The 15,014-nt window shown below is 47.3% G+C and overlaps 1 long non-coding RNA gene across 1 annotated transcript; it reads right to left on the bottom strand.

The window, feature by feature from the left end:
• Positions 1-4,066: 4,066 nt before the first annotated feature.
• On the bottom strand, positions 4,067-14,952 carry LOC117285211. The gene is made up of 3 exons (XR_004516195.1): positions 14,602-14,952; positions 11,001-11,079; positions 4,067-4,866 (listed from the first exon to the last, which is right to left on the bottom strand). It is a non-coding gene; the product is annotated as an uncharacterized LOC117285211 (long non-coding RNA).
• Between the last annotated feature and the right edge of the window lie 62 nt (positions 14,953-15,014).

Here is a 15,014-nt window from a genome sequence, read left to right as displayed (position 1 = left end):
GCCAGAACTCATACCTCATCCTTGGATGGATCAACATCCAGAACATGGGTGGAATAAACCTTTATTCTTTTCTTTTTCTTTCTTTCTTTTCTTTTCTTTTCTTTTCTTTCTTTTTTCTTTTTTTTTTTTTTTTGTGCTGGGGATCAAACTCAGGACCTTCTGTTTGCAAGGCAGGTGGTAGAACCACTGAGCTAAATCCTGGCCCAAACCTTTATTCTTTATAAATTACCTGGTCTTGAGTATTTTGTTATAGCAACAGAAAATAGACTAAAACAACAGCCTTTACTAAGAATTAAGTTCTCTAAACTTATAATTAAATTATAATAAAAGACTCAAAACTAGGGTAGGAACATAGGGCAGAGGTAAAACACTTGCCTAGCGTGAGGCCCTGGGTTCCATCCCCAGCACTGCAGTAACAAACTGAAAAACCAAAAACAAACAAACTTGAAATCAATAAATGACTCAGAACTCAGCACTTCCTAGTGATTTTACTATGTTTTGTAGGACCCATGTGCCTGAAGGTATTTGTGTCTGTTTGCACCTGTGAGGTGTTTAGTGTCATCCTGGTGACCATGACACTTGGCCACAATGGAGACTAATCAGTACTTTGGCTCAGGGTACCACAGCTACACACCCTGCCACCCCTCAGGCAACAAACTGATTCAGTAATATAAGGGGAGTAAATGTAAGTCCCAAACCTGCTAGACATCTGAAATGCAAGTTTGTATTCTCTCAAATTGAGGAATTAATTCTAGGAACAACAGAGGTTAAGAGTGGGAAAAATTGGTAGCCTGCCTTGCAAGCGCAAAGACCCGAGTTCAATCCCCGGAAAAAAAAAAAAAAAAAAAAAAAGGGTAAAAAAAAAAAAAAAAAAAAAAAGAGTGGGAAAAATTTATTGAGAAAGAAAGCTTCCATCTAAGAGAGCAGAAGGGGGCCGGAAAGCGGGTTGCCTGCCCATCCTGATTTTCAAAGGCATTCTATTGAGTAAAGCTGTGAGGTGAGGCAGGTACAAAGTGGGAAAAAAACTGTAAGTCCCAGGGGAAAAATACAAAGTAAGCATGAGGTGGGACAAAACCATGATGAACCAGTAAGATTACAAGTACAGGGCCGGAGATTTAGCTCAATGGTTCTGCTGCCTGCCTCAAAAGTGCAAGGTCCCAAATTGGATCCCTGGTCAAAAAAAAGATTGCAAGTATAGTCACCCAAGTAATATTGATTAAATGGGGATCAAAAGGGAAAACAAATCACATAATTTCCAGAAAGGAAATGGGCTAGGGAGATTGATGTCTGTTTAGAATATCAGTCACGCTATTCATCTCTAGGGGAAGTAGTACCTCTTTTCTATTTATAATGCTAGCCACTGAACATGCCTCAGTTGTTTTTCTATGCTGAGGACCCAGTTTTGTCTAGCGGCCTTGTAATAATTCCTCACTAACTTAGCAGTCTGCAATACTAGGACTCGGGTCTTCAGCCATGGCTCATGACTTCAGGATTCACCTCCAGGGTGACCGGTCCCTGGGGTCTCCCCTTCCCCTTCAGTATCTGCCAGGACATCTGGCACTTATCACTTGTCACTTGCTCCCTCACCACAGGTAGTTCTCCACCCCACAACTCTTCTGTGGTTCTGAGCTGTTCCTCCACCTACCTGACAGAGTGCAGAGTGAGCCGCAGAAAAGAGGAGCAACCAGCAGGGACAAGGCGGCATTGAGTCTGAACCGGAAGCTCTACTAATAAAGAACAGTCTGGTAAGGGAGCTGAGGATGGTTTAATCGCCACTCCTTCCTGCGGCCAGTTCTGATGCTAGCTTTTTAGGGGGAGGGTTTGCAGTATTTTTTTCTTTTTCTTTTTCCCTTTTTTTGGTACCGGGGATCAAACTCGGATCCTTGTGCTTGCGAGGCAGGCGGTGGCGCCACTGAGCTAAGTCCCTGAATGGGTTTGCAGTTTTATTGACCTTAGTCACATGCAATAAAACCCTGGACTCTCACAACATGACCCATCCCAGGGCTGTAGGAGATGTGAATGCATAAATAAAGCTGTTCCCTAGTTAATGACCCACTCTTTCCGTTGATGTAGTGCTCCTACAATTTTTTTTTTTCCAGTTCTAGGGATTGAACCAGGAGTGCCGAAGCGTTGAGCTACATCCCTAGCCCCTTAAATTTTTTCTTTTCTTCTTTTAGTGGTACTGAGCCCAGGGGCATTCAACTATTATAGACAGATGAGTTAGGTAGAAATATTATAGGCAGTCAAATAGAGCTGGGTCCTTGAGAGGATCAGGACAAAGGTGAAACATACATAGCTGTACCAGAGATGTACACATCGGCTGAAAATCAGGCCTCACGACAAAGACAAGACGACCAGACCTACATACTTCCTCAAAGAACAAACACTGGGACTAGTGAAGTCTAGACAGACATTGGCCACCCTGGTGGATGACCAGAGACCTGTGGACCCACCACTTACTAGGAGAATCTTTCTTTTTTCCATCCACACTTGTTATGTGACTTGCTTCCCAATTGGACCACCATTACCTAAGTGACTGTACTGTAACCTTATTGGATATTCATGGCTGTGGCCCACATTGGGCCCACATGGATTTCACCCTATAAAACTCCTCTGTAAAGCATGGTCCCTGGGCTATCCTCTCCTGCCCCTCAGGAGCTTTCCTATAAATAAATATCTTCCTGCACTTGACCTCCATTGTTCCTAAGATTCCTTTTTTGATCTCTAGAGAACAAGAATTTGGCTTATCATACAGTTAACAGGTTGAGAGATATAATATTCATATTCCATCTCCAGTATTATTTCTTGCAAAGTACTTCTGAACTATACCTCTGGCCTTTCCTTTTTGTTTTGTTTGTTTGTTTGTTTGTTTTTTGTTTTTTGAGACAGAGTCTCACTATGTAGTTGAGACTGACCTGGAACTCACCATGTAGCCCAGGCTGGTCTCTGACTCACAGTGATCCTCCTGCCTCAGCCTCCTGAGTGCTGAGATTACAGGTGAGCACCACCATGCCCAGCTCCCGCTGGTCTTTCTTTACTGTTTATTTTGAGACAAGATCTTACTGAATTACCCAGGCCAACTTTAAACTTGTGATCCTCCTGCCTTAGCCTCCTGAGTAGCTGGGATTACAGGTGTGCACCGTCTCATCAGGTGATGTAAGACTTTTAAATCTATTATTAATTAGAAATTGAGATCCAACCATGTAAACAGTACCATCCAAGATCTGGCCACCTCCTGTGAGAGTTAGTAGGAGTTTAAATTACCCACCCCAGGTGCCTGTCTAGCTGTTACAGGGGCAAGACAGGCTTGCTGGATCCCAGAGACCCTACTCCAGGGCAAGGCAAAGGAGAGATGATTAGGCTGCTATTTAAAAAACATCTGGAGGGCTGGGGATTTAGCTCAAAGGCACTGCAACTACATCCCAAGCGCAAGGTCCCGAGTGTGATTCCCCCATACCAGGAAAAAAAATCTGGAGTGAGAGATCTTGTCTAAAAAAAAGCCTGGAGGTGATGGAGACAGCGTATCAAAGGTACAAAACCTCAGTTAGAAGGACTGAGGCTTTGTTTCTCTGAGATACATTACATGTTACGGTGAACAAAGTAAATAATATGATAAATTTTAAAGACTAGCGTATAGTGACTTGTGCCTGTCATCCCAGCACTGGGGAGGCTGAGGCAGGAGGATCTTGAGTTTGACCTCAGCCTGGGCAACCTTTAGTGAGTGAGACCTTGTCTCAAAATATAAAAACAATAAAAGGGCTACAGATGTAGCTAAGTGCGAAGGCTGGGCTCATCACAGCAACACACACACACACACACACACACACACACACACACACACACACAGAGTAAATGCAGGTTTGGTATCCTTTCTTTGGGGGAAGGTCCAGTCACGGTCTCACTATGTAGCCCAGGCTGGCTTTGAACTCCTGTTGATCCTCCTGCCTCAGCCTATATAGTGCTGGGATTACAGGACTGGAGCCCCATATGCAGATTCACTTCCTTTTATAAAAGCACTAATCCCACTCATGCTATTTGTTGCCTTGTGATTTAATCATCCCTTAAAGGCCTCACCTTTTAATATTATATTATCAAGTTTCAACATACGAAGCTGGGAGGATATTCAGACCATAGCAGTGGCGGTAAAATAAAACGATCAGACAGAGAAACTGAATTACAAAGCTCCGGTGAAAGATTAGTTTAGTTGTTAGGAAGCGGAACTCAGGAGGTAGGAGGAGAATCCAAGACTCAATGGTGAGCAATCCGACTCGTCTGTTACACTTGGACTCTCCCGCTCCCGTTTGTTTCTCCCCTTGCCCTGCGGAGCAGTTGGTTCGTTCCGCCTGGCCCCGCCCCTCACAGTGGCTCGGCTTGCCGCCGTCGCCGTGGAAACCTTTTGTTGATCTGTGTTACTTGTAGAGTAGAGCGGAGAGCGCCCTGGGCCGGGAAGGCGAAGTTCGTTCCAGTTGTCCAGCGCCCCCACTCCCATCCCCTTGCGGCCTCCCTCTGAAGGAGGAGTCGGCGGAGAACCGGGAGTCCTGCGCCATCCCACGTGGAAGGGTCGTCTCAACGAAGTTGCCTTGTACAGTGGACTCAATGTGCGCCACTGCGTCCGCTTTCTCCCCGCCTAGGGACCTGGAGCTGCTGGGATCCCGGTGGATCCTCTACAGGCTCCCGTAGCCAAGCCCCTGGAGCTGGTTCCTACGTTGCCAGATGATGTGCAGTCTGGGGCTGGTTTTTACGAACTACCGCGGAAGCCTTTGCTTCTTATTGCTTTCTTGGCGACTGTTTCATTTGCCATTTCCTTCTGGAGAACTGTGCTTGCTGTAAAGGACAGCTTGTATCAAGCCACTGTACAGCAACTTTCTGAAAAGATGAAGCACATACTGAAGGAAAATGCAGAGCTTGAACAAAAATTGTTAAATTATGAATGGAAGATCAAGGAATCAAAGAACCACGTTCAAGAGACCAAGAAACAAACTATTCTCTCTAATGAAGCAATGAAATATGAGGGTTAAATCAAGATACTTGAAGAAACTAATGAAATTCTGAGTGACATAGCTAGAAGTCTTAGTGTTATGTTAGGATATGTGAGAGAACTGAATGTCGAAAATCACAATTTGATGCAGGAAAAGAAGAAATCTACAGAAGCTAGGCGTGGTGAGTGTAATCCCAGCACTCAGGAGGCTGAGGCAGGAGGATCACTGCAGATTCGAGGCCAACCTGGGCTACATAGTGAGACCCTGTCTCAAAAAAAAAAAAAGAAAAGAAAAAAAGAAAAGTTAAAGGATATTATTTCAGTGACTATTGCAGAATTGCCCTTAATAAAGCTAAGCTTAGTGAAAAGAAGGTGAGGTCTGAGTGCTGCCAGGGAAAATGCTAGGGCTTGGGATTTATTTAGCTCAGTGGTGCCTCATTTGCCTGGCAAGAAAAAGAAGATAACTGGGGGAGGAGGAGGAAGAGGAAGAAGAAGAGGAAGTGTAAGGGGGTAATGCTAGGTTTAAGAAGAAGCAGTTGCAGGGCTGGGGATTTAGCTCAGTGGTTCTGCTGCCTACCTCGCAGACACAAGGTCCCGAGTTCCATGCGCAGTACAAAAACAAACAAAAAACGGCAGTTGCAGCAGGAAATTGAAGACTGGAAGAAGTCACATGGCAGAGCTCAGCAGCAGATCAAATTCTTCAAGAAATCTCATTAAAAAAAAAAAAATTGGCCAGGGATTTAGCTCAGTGGCTTGGTGGCCTGCCTTGCAAGAAGACCCGAGTTCAATCCCTGGTACCAAAAAAAAAGAAAGAAATCTCATTCAGAAGTAGCTCTTATGAAGATATTAATTAATTTTACTGCACAGTTGAACCAGTTAAAGTGTGGCTCTGAATCTGAGGATCAAAATAAAGGAGGGGAAAAAAAATAAAGGAAATGGGTCAGATGAATTAGCAAGCAGAGAAGTAGGAGGTGGCCATAGGTGGAAAATCAAATTAAGGAAATGATACATGTCTTTGAGACATAAACTTCAATGTCATTTGTTAAAGAGAAGCCAGCACTTTCAAAACTTAAGCTCAGAGCCTCTGTGTCCACTAAATGGACTGGAAGACCAAATGAAGAAGTTGAAAAACGACCACAGCCACTGCAGTCTGCCAAAGCTGGACTGGGAGAAGAGTCAAGAACTCTGCATAGGAAGTAGAGATTCTGAAAGTGGATTCTACCAGGAGGACTTGGCTCTACCTAAGCAACTGGATCAGGAAGACTATGAGCAACAGGAGAGCAAGCAGCTGATGTTGGCTGTAGATGACAGGGTAGTCCTGGCTGCAGCGGAAGTAAAAGTGTACAAGCAGTGAATGGAAAAATTGGAGGAAGAATTAAAGCCGGATGTGGAGGCTGAAGCAGGAGGCTCACTACCAGCCAGCCTGGGCTGCATAGCAGGTTCAAGGCCAGCTTAATTTCTCTCAGGACAAACAAGCAAACCAAACTTATTGGAATTGACCAGAAAGGTGACAATGCAGGAAGATGAACCTGTGATTGTAAAACCAATGTCAGGAAGACCAAATACACAGATCCCTCCCTGGAGAGGGCCACTGAGCCAGAACAGCTCCCCTGTTCATTATGGAGCCACCCAGGCAGCCTCTTAGCTGCTACTTTCAACCTAATAAATATGGCTAAAAGTGAACTTTGGCCAGCATCTGGGCCTTTACTGGTTCCTTGATGGTTATCTGAGGTCTCTGGGAAGCCCTGTGCCTCTGGTCCAGCTCCCGTGATGAATGGCAGCTTTTTTTTTTTTTGTACCGGGGATCAAACTCCGGTCCTTGTGCTTGCGAGGCAGGCGGTGGAACCACTAAGCTAAATCTGCAGCCCTTATTAATTTTATGGAATATATTAGTTGGCTGCCTATCTTTGAGGCTTCAACCAACTGTGGATCAAAATATTTAGGAAAAACTACATCTGTACCCAACGTACATGGACATTTTTCTTTTCACTATTCCTTAAAGAAATACAATGTAATAAATTTGTATATCCCATTTACACTGTATTAGATAAATTATTAGAGAGATGATTTAAAGTATACACAAAGTTGGGAATCGGCTATAATATGCAAACACTATACCATTTAAAACTTTTATTCTTTTGTGGTACCGAGGATTGAAACTTCATACTGAACTACATCCATAGCCCTTTTTTGAGACAGGATCTTGCTAAGTTGCTAAATTGCCCAGGATGGACTTGAACCTGCCATCCTCCTGCCTCAGCCTCCCAGAGTGCTGGACATGATGCCTGACTATTGACACTTTATGTAAGAAATTTGAACATTCTTGCATTTTGGTATCCTGGGGGGTAGGGTGGGGTCCTGGAGCCAATCCCTGTGACTGCATCTACCAAATCCCAGGTCTGAGTGACCTGTCCTCTGTCAGGGTTAGACAGCATGCTCCTCCTGGTGCGTATCCAGGACTTGGCCCCACTGTGGTGTCTGCAGCCCAAAATGCCTTCCCACTCCCATGACGGAGATTGGAAAGTTGCACACCTGGGACCAGGGTTTAATGAGATTCCTAGTGTCTCCTGAGTCATGAAGTGTGGTGTACAGAAGACACTTCTGGCATAGGGTTCTGGGCAGGACTGGCGCTGAGGCACCCAGCTCCTGCCACGGCTTCTGCAGCATTTGCAGGAACATGGTTGGCAAGAAAGCACAGCCAGGCCTGGTGGCATGATCACAAAAGCTGTTTGGGTCACCTGTCCCCAGAGTCCGAGGACCATACTTTGGTCCTGTTGCTCTGGATCCCAGTATCTCATCCTCATCTCCAACCACGTTCTCCTCTGCTTTCTGTGTCCCCAGAACTTCCCCATGACATCCCAGGGAGCTCAGTGTGGCAGGTTCTGTGGGCCCTCACCCTCCCTTCCCTGGCCACTTCCTCTTCCCCTCCCCCACCCCGTAAACCTTAAACTCTTCCCTTCCCCCACCAGCCAGGTGCCAGAGGAAGCGCTTTCCTGTAAGGCCTGCCTGGCACTATAAGTACTTATCTATCTTGTTTTGTTTTTTGAGACAGGGTCTCCCCAGCTAGCCTCGAATTGGTACAGTCCTCCTGCCTCAGCCTCTGAAGTGCTGGGATCATTGCTTTTGTTTTTTAAAAATTCATATAGGTGCATGTTTGCTGTACATAATGATTACATTCATCATAGGGCATTGCTACAAGTACATAATGCTCTTAATTATTTTTACTTTCTCTGTTCTCCCTTCCTCCTCTTCCCTCCCTCCATCATAGTCCCCTTTTAATTTGCAAAAGATCTATATCTCTGTTTCCTACTATCTATCTTTTGTTTTCAATTTATTTATACTTTGGGTAAAAAAACAGATTGAGCTTTTTTTGGAGATGGAACTTGGATTCAGACTAAGCTACATCTCCAGTCCTTTATGCATTTATTTATTTTGGTACCGGGGATTGAACTCGGGTCCTTGTGCTTGCAAGGGAGGCGCCAAAACCACTGAGCTAAATCTCTGGGCCCCTTCATTTATTTTTTGAGGCAGGGTCTCACTAAGTTATGAAATTGCCCAGGCTGGTTTGAACTTGCAATCCTCCTGCCTTGGCCTCCTAGAGCGCTGGGATTACAGATGTGGGCCACCATGACTGGATGAAACAGATGCCTGGATTGTTGTTTTTCTGGTTACAAAAGAGATAAATACTTGTTTTATATATAATATTTGAAACCTACATAATTTTGTTAAATCAAAACAAAGTTCTAGCCCGGTGTGGGAAGCGATTTGAGAGGCTGACGCAGGAGGATCACCGTGAGTTCAAGACCAGTCTGAACTACATAGTGAGACCCTGTCTCAAAGAGGAGGGGCCGGGGATTTAGCTCAGTGGTGCTGCTGCCTGCTCACAAGTGCAAGGACCTGAGTTCGATCCCCATACCAAAAAAAAAGAGTTCCACCTAACCCCCCCCAGATACTCTCTAGCTTCCGTGTCTTCAGCCTCTTGCTTATATATGTGGGGATGTGTGCGTGCATGTGCGTGTGCACTCATCTGTGGAATGGAATGTGTAGGTAAGCAAGCATATATATGTATATATACATAATAAATGCAGACAGAGAAAGGCTTGGTCCCTGTAGTTTTTGTTTGCTTGCGTGTGTGCATGCGTATGCGTGTGTGTGTGTGTTTGTGTGTGTGTGTGTATGTGTGTTGAGCCCTGACTGAGGCCAGGGCCTGGCAAATGCTACACTGAATTCTACCGCTGAGGGCCCCCACCCCTGCGATTTTCTCTCACTTAATATTATCACAGAACTTTTTTTTTCTTCTGTAGTGGGGATTGAACCCTTGGCCTTGTGCGTGTTAGGCAAGGGCTCTACCACTAAGCTGCACCCGCAGCCCACAGAACAACTTCCTATATCAGTAAATACAGACCTACAATGGGCAGTAGATACTAGGTCCTTCTGAATCCTCCTGTTATAGACAGCACCACAGTGACCACCCTTGGATGTCTGTCTCTCTACAACTCGCAGAGCCTTTCTACAGCATGAGTCCCAGGGAATGTGCCTTTCACAGACAGAGGCCACAGGACTTCCCTTCAGAGGTACTGTGTGGCTGGGCTTGGTGGAAAATTGAGTAATCGCAGCACTCAGGAGGCTGAGGCAGGAGGATTGCTGCAAGTTCAAGGCCAGCCTCGACTACATAGTGAGTTCAAGGACAATCTGAACTACATATCCAGACCCTGTCTCTAAAACAAAGCAAAATAAAACAAAAAACAAAGACACTGGGTGGCTCAGTGCCCTGCAGCCACATCCCTGTGTGGGGAAATGATCTGTTGACATAGTCTACCCCATCCTCTCAGAAAGGGAATGTGTCTACCTGTCCATGCTTGGAACAGGTCTGGATGTCACAGGGCCTCAGGAAACCAGATGATCTGCCATCATAGCAACACCTCAGAGCTGCCCTAGGAACAGGTGCTGTTATCCCCAGGTTTTTGATTTTGTTGTTTTTGTTTTTATTTTGGTACTAGGGATCGAATTTGGGTCCTTATGCTTGTGAGGCAGGTGGCAGAATCACTGAGCTAAATCCCCAGCCCTGTTTTTGTTTTTTTTGAGATAAGTTCTCACTATATAATTCAGGCTGGCCTTGAACTCACTATGTAGACAGGGCTGGCCTCAAACTTGCAGAAACCTTCTGCCTCAGCCTCCTAAGGCTGAGATTGTTTTAATTTTTTTTTGAAACAAGATCTCACTATGTAGTTCAGGCTGGCCTTGAACTTGTAGCAATCCTCCTGCCTCAGCCTCCCAAGTGCTGGTGTTATCCCTCTTCTGCAGATGAAGAAATGAAGGTTCAGAGAGGCTAAGTGATAGCCTGGTAACCAGGCCCTTAGTCACACAGACTGCCTCTGCACCTAGTTGAGTGGCTTGCAGTCATTTTTCCTCATCCTGGCTTCTTTATGTCTAGTTTTATTAGGAATTTTTAGTCTTAAGCAATAGAGAGAAAATGTCATGAAATCGGTATTTTAAAAACTTCCACATTTGTTTCTGAGTTTCATTATTGTCCATTTTACAAAGTTAAAATCAGGGTGGGTGGGCTGAGTTCAGGGCCACAGGCACACAGGTGTGGAGCTGGGAAGCCTGGGACACAGGCTTTGGCAGGGTGGGCTCCCAGTGAGGCCCTCATTCGAGGGGATCTCTCTGTGCTCTCTCTCTCTCTCTCTCTCTCTCTCTCTCTGGTACTGGGGATTGAACTCACTCGGGACCTTGCACAGCAGGCAGTGGAACCACTGAGCTAAATCCCCAGTCCTCTCTGCTCTTCTCACAAGGGTGCTAAGCCCATTCACAAAGGCTCTGCTGCCTCCCAGGCACCTCTCCAGATCCCATCACCCCAGCGTCTGGGCACAACATCTGAATCATGGTGACAAATGCCCAAGTAGTCGGCCTGGCTTGGGGGGTGCCTTGGTTGAAGGAAGGGACAGGTCCAAGGTGCAAAGGTAGCCCATGGGAAACAGCTAGGGCAGGGTTCTGGGGAGCAGAGGCAGTTGGGCTTAACCTGCTGATCCAAGAGACTTGTGGACCTCCAAGCCTGGCACCTGCTGCCAATCTTCTAGCATGAGCTCCAGTGGGGCCTCCTAGACAGAAGACAGAAAGACAGCAGCAACTGACTGGGAGTCCGGCTCTTGTTCCTGCAGGGGTCAGCTGTGGTGGCAGCACCTATCTTTTTCCTTCAAAGCCCCTTTTCCTCCCTGAGCACTTCTTCTGAGCTTTTCCTTTTTTTTTTTCTGATTTCTGCCCTAAAATAAACAGTAATCTTTCACATCCACCGATTGTTCTGACCGCTTCATTCACGGGGACAGTCAAAGCCTGGAAAATGCTGCTGGTCCCTACTGCAGCTGGTGACAGAGGCAGCAGGAGGGGAGGGTGGTGGAGGCCATGGTTGTGCACAGTGCAGGTGCCCAGGCTCTGCCCTCCCGGGCAGCGGGCAGCAACTCTGCAGGAAGGTGCTGGAAGTTTTACTGGGGCAGACTGGGTGGGGAAGAGGGCAGACTACTGGCAGGGAAACGAAGAGGTGACCATAAATAGCTCTGTCATCCAGCCCTCCCCACAGCCCTCTCCCATTTTCCAACTTCTAATAATGGCATTGCTATGATCCCAGCCTCCAGATGGAATCTGAGTCACCATGAGGCCCCCCCTTTGCCACGCCCCCTCCTGGCAGCTCGGGTTCCCTCCCCCACCTCACCCCCACACCCTCTTTCCTGGAGGTCCTGCCGGGTCCCCCTTCTCCAGGCCTGGCCCCTTGCCACCCAGTACCCACTCCCTGCTGTTGCCAGATGTTGTCCTCTGTCTGCGAACACACCAGGGAAGATGAGCCCCGCTGTGTGGGTCTGGCAAGGTGCCAGCCGCTGCCCTCTCCCTGACTCCTCAGATTTTGGAGTCTGGAGGAGCGGATTGAGGGCTGCTCCCCCTGCAGACAGGATTCTGTCAGATGCCTGTCCTGTCCTCAAAACTGACTCTTCTTTTTTTTTTGGTACTGGGTATTGAGAACTCGGGTCCTTGTGCTTGCAAGGCAGGCCACAGAACCGCTGAGCTAAATCCCCGGCCCAAAACTGACTCTTCTTATCCTGGGGTCTGTGGTGACTGCATCTGTGCCCATCTCTTAGAGGGTGGGGACTGAGTGACAGACATTTTGTGCTTCCTCAGGGACTGTGTATGTGATTTAGATTTAATGAAATGGAGCCCAGTGCACACCTGTAATCCCAGCACTCTGGGAGGCTGAGGCAGAAGTGTCACAGCTTGATCTTAGTCCAGGCTACTTAGCGAGTACAATATCAAGATTGAAATTAAATAAATAAAGGGGTAGGGATTTGTTTTAGTATGAAGATCCTGGGTTCAATTCCTAGTACTGTGACCACCACCAACAACAAAAGTTTAATTTAAAAATGTGGAAGCCAGCCGGGCACGGTGGCACATGACTGTACTTCCAGCACTTGCAAGGCTGAGGCAGGAGGATCACTGTGAGTTCGAGACCAGCCTGGGCTATATAGTGAGTTCCAGGTCAGTCTCAACTACAGTGAGACCCTGTTTAAAAAAACAAAAACAAAAATGTGGAAGCCAGCCTTAGTGTAATGCCAGCAGTCAGGAGGCTGAGGCAGGAGGATCACTGTGAGTTCGAGACCAGCCTGGGCTATATAGTGAGTTCCAGGTCAGTCTCAACTACAGTGAGACCCTGTTTAAAAAAACAAAAACAAAAATGTGGAAGCCAGCCTTAGTGTAATGCCAGCAGTCAGGAGGCTGAGGCAGGAGTATCACTACATGTTTGAGGCTGGCCTGGGCTACATAGTAAGTTCAAGATCAGCTTGGATTACATAATGAGACTCTGTCTTAAAACAAAGCAAAATGTGGAAAGGTGAAAGTTTACAGTCTACTGACCTCAGATTGCAGGCTGTCAGCCCTTTCCTTTTTTTTTTTTTTGGTACCAGGGATTAAACTCAGGACTTTGTGCTTACAAGGCAGGCAGTGAAACCACTGAGCTAAATCCCTAGCTCTAGCCCTTTCCTTTAAGCATGCTCTTTCTCTGCCCTTCAGTGGCTTTCCAAGTGAATAGTTATCTCTGCCAGGAATTCTAGACAAGCACAGTAAGAGAGGTTTTGGTTTCTCACTTTTTGATTTAAAAGAGTAATGGAGGGCTGGATTTTAGCTCAGTGGTGCCACTGCCTGCCTCAAAAGCTCAAGGTCCTGAGCTCAATCCCTGGTACCAAAAAAAAAAAAGAGTAATGGAGTGTGAGCCTGGTACATGGGTTAGAACTGGAGTTCTGCTGCATTGAGCTATGTGAATTTGAGCAAGTGTCCCAACCTCTCTGAGCCACTGGATGGATGGGGAAGGCTCAGGGACAGAAACTTAGATTCCCATTCCGGAGGCCCTGGTTCAATCCTTAGCACCCGAAATAGATTCAGTCCTAGCTCACCCCAGCTGCTGTGGTGCTGACACAAGGTTCCTGCCCAGGTCCCTCAGCAGGCAAAGACCTGATTCTGGGACACAGCCTCTTGCTAGGCCTTTGAGACCCCAGGCCCAGACAGGCAGCCCCTTAGACATCAGTGGCAAAGGGCAGTAGACACAGAGAAGTGAATGGGCTTCCTGGGTCAGAAAGACCCTCAGGTGTTCATACTCCAACTTCACAGGTGTAGACACAGGTGCAGCTGCCTGGTAACAACAGGTTAGCAGGAAAGCTGCAGCCTGAGGCTCCATGGTCTCCACTAGTGCTCTGAGTTAACAGCATTAGGACCAGAATGAAAGGCACAACAGATTGCTCTGGGTCACCCTGGGCTGATATTAGGTCATTTTATTTTGTTTTTTGGTGGTACTGGGGTTTAAACACAAAGCCTTAGCCCTGAGCTACCTCATCAGCCTTTTAAGATTTTTTTTTTTTTTTTGAGACAGTCTTGCTAAGTCACTAAATTATGCAGGCTGGCCTCAAATTTGAGATCCCCCTGTCTCAGCCTCCCAGAGTGCTGGGACTACCTGTGTGCTATCACACCCAGCTCCAATACTAGGCCTTTGAGGCCTTAGCCTTTGGTGGTGGTGAGGGCAAAACCGCTTCTCTTTGGGCTATGTCTACTGGGCCCCAGGGCTAAAGCAGCAGCTGGGCCAGGCTGGTAACTTGCCGCACAGAAGCTTTAAAGTCAGCAGTTCAAGGTCGCCCTCCTGGCCCAGCTCCATCTGGCCCATTACCACTGGTAGGGTGGACGGTGAGGCTGCGGGGTGGGGTGGGAGCTGCAGGAAGGTCTGTCCTGTCTGGAGTGTGTAGTAAGGGGGTCTTTGGTAGATTTTTCCAAATAAAAACCTGTCTTCAGTTTTTGTATAATTTAAAAAATCAGAACAGACTTCGGTCGTGTGGCAGGACCCATCAGCCCTAGCGTTCACATACCAGCCAGGTGGTATTTTGGGTCAGGTGTCGCCCTGGATCGGTAGAGCGCTCCCCTAGCTGGAACACAACCCAGCCCCAAGCGTTCACAGACGGTGTCAACAGGTCTCCTAGTGGCCCTCTTGTTACATCCCGTTTGGCAGAGGGGAGACAGACTGGCTAGGCTAAGGGACTAAGTCGGCTGGTCTTGGGTAAGGAATGCACAACCCCTGGGGACGTATTAGGGCTCACCTGTAATCCCAGCACTCCGGAGGGTGAGGCAGGAGGATCGCAAATTTGAACCCAGTCGAAGCAATTTAGCGGTTTAGAGACCGTGTGGCAAAAGAAAAATTAAAAAAGCGCTGATGATGGTAAGTAAGGTGAAGACCCTGGATCAGTCCCCATTACTGCACAAAGTCAACAACCCCGCAGCACCTCGGGGCTCTGCCTGGCATAGGGGAGGATATAGAGGTTTAATGTGACGTGTCTGGCCGAAGTGAGGCGTCGCGGAGCGGCTGGTACCTCGCAGGTCAGTCTCTGAGCCTCTCGCGGTCCTGAAACTGGGCTCCTGCCGCGCCCAGAAAGCCCGCGCCGCAAGCCTGGGAAGAGCAGCTCCAGCTGAGGGGTGCGGGGGTGTGGTCGACGATGGACCCGCCCCTCCCCAA

Source organism: Fukomys damarensis, unplaced genomic scaffold (genome assembly GCF_012274545.1).
Source record: "Fukomys damarensis isolate Sample0158 unplaced genomic scaffold, DMR_v1.0_HiC HiC_scaffold_7, whole genome shotgun sequence".
In the NCBI taxonomy this organism is placed as follows: Eukaryota; Metazoa; Chordata; class Mammalia; order Rodentia; family Bathyergidae; genus Fukomys; species Fukomys damarensis.
This window is presented reverse-complemented; position numbering and strand designations above follow the sequence as displayed.